This window comes from Pteropus alecto, unplaced genomic scaffold (genome assembly GCF_000325575.1).
Source record: "Pteropus alecto unplaced genomic scaffold, ASM32557v1 scaffold63, whole genome shotgun sequence".
Classification (NCBI taxonomy): domain Eukaryota; kingdom Metazoa; phylum Chordata; class Mammalia; order Chiroptera; family Pteropodidae; genus Pteropus; species Pteropus alecto.
The window spans coordinates 562,007-563,767 of record NW_006434897.1 but is presented as its reverse complement, the minus strand read 5'-3'; the positions used below and the strand labels follow the sequence as shown (position 1 = coordinate 563,767).

General features: G+C 39.3%; 1 protein-coding gene across 1 annotated transcript in view; it reads left to right on the top strand.

Moving 5' to 3' along the window:
• The window catches only part of LOC102890879 (ATP-binding cassette sub-family G member 2), a 59,886-nt gene that overhangs the window by 44,329 nt on the left and 13,796 nt on the right, over positions 1 to 1,761 (top strand). The window lies entirely within an intron of this gene.

The following is a 1,761-nucleotide window of genomic DNA, read 5'->3' as shown; positions in this document are numbered from 1 at the left end:
GTAGGAGGGATCAGCCTCTGTCTGAGGGAAGAGCCTGAGTGGAAGTTCTCATTTAGGGATTCTAACATTAGGAGAGCACTAGATACCTAAAACAGTTTGCAGTTAACACAAAGGTAGTAAACAAACTTGACTTCTGTTAAATGAAGTGATTCACTGTCACATTAATTTTCTCTTCATTAAGATTAAATACTGTTCTTTTCCTATTTTGGCTGGCTCTGTTGTCAATTACTCTGTTGATTATTACTCCTTTATGGTTTTTCTGTCATTTTCAAGCCCTATGTCATACAAAATCTGGTATTACCAATTCACTGGTCCATCCTTTCTTAAGACGTTAATTTAGCAAGTTATTTTGGGGGACGTTAATTTTACTATCAATCACTGAATTTCTGTTGACTACTACACAATGCCATGTACTTGGCTCTAATGAGCTATCATTAACTTCTTATCCCGTGCATCATAATTTTCATACTTCAGTATGTTGCCTTCTAAGTATTCATACCTAGAGAGCCTCGATCCCTCTTTGAGATATACTGCTAACTGCTCCAAACATTTTTGGGGCTTGTTATTTGACATTTCTCTCAGAACATGACCACTTTTGTGTACTATCAATCAGGGGTAAATTTTAATTTTTTTAGAGTAGATTTGATGTCATTTGGAAACAGTCTGGTGAGTGAATCAGGTGAACCTAGTTGGCCATTGGTCAATGGTTATATGATGTAATGGAGTTGATTCTTTAGTGTGATTTATGCATTCGATTTTTTTTTTTTTTAATAAATTTCTCTTGCCTCTAAAAGTGGATAATAAGTTTCTTGTCCAAGTCACAGGTATGGTAGTTCTGGGCAGGACAGACTAGAATGTGGAGCTACTACCAATGCAGACCAATTCTGCATCTTCGGTGCTAGGCTTCCTTCAGCTGCAAAGCCCAGGCCTAGTGCCTCCAGGTTGCATGTTCAGTCTCCTTACCTCAGTGAAGTCATGTCCGCAAAAGGAATTCCAGCAATCTTCAGAGTAGTGGCAATGTCATAGAATAAGGATAGAACATTGCATCTCCCTGAGCATCTGCTTAATGGGAGCAGCTCTAATTCAGATTTGTGAAAACTAGAATATTAGCTTGGGGCAGGAGTAGGCAAACCTTTTTTGTAAAGGGCCAGGTAGTAGATACTTTAGGCTTTCCAGGCCATGTGGTCTTTGTGTCATGTAGTGAACTCTGCCATTTTAGTGAGGAAGCAGCCACAGATAATCCATAAACAAATGAACATGGCTATGCTCCAATTGAGCTATTCATGAACAGTACAATTTGAATTTCATATAAATTTCATGTGGCAAGAATATTTTTCCCTTTATTTTCCACCATTTAAAAAATGTTAAAAATTGTTCTTATGGACTAAACAGAAATAAATAATGGGTCCTGTTTGGCCGGTGTGCCACATGTTACTAACCTCTGGTTTGGGGTTTTTATTTATTTTATTTATTTATTTTTTCCCCCTCTTTAATTGCCCCTGCCCCCCACTTCCACCCCTGACCTATGGATGATGCTGTTTCCCCTTAAGAGCTGGATCTCTGAAGGTGGGGTATCTCCTTTCACATACTCACGGAGCACACCCGGGGCATGAACCCGGGGCACAAACCCAGGACGTTCTGCGTGTAAAGCAGACATGGTAACCACTACACTATGGAGCCACCCCTTGGTCTGGGGTTTTTAAACTTCCATGTATGTCATTTGCTTCTTTAAGTGTTTGAATGTGTAGGTATTAAAATGAT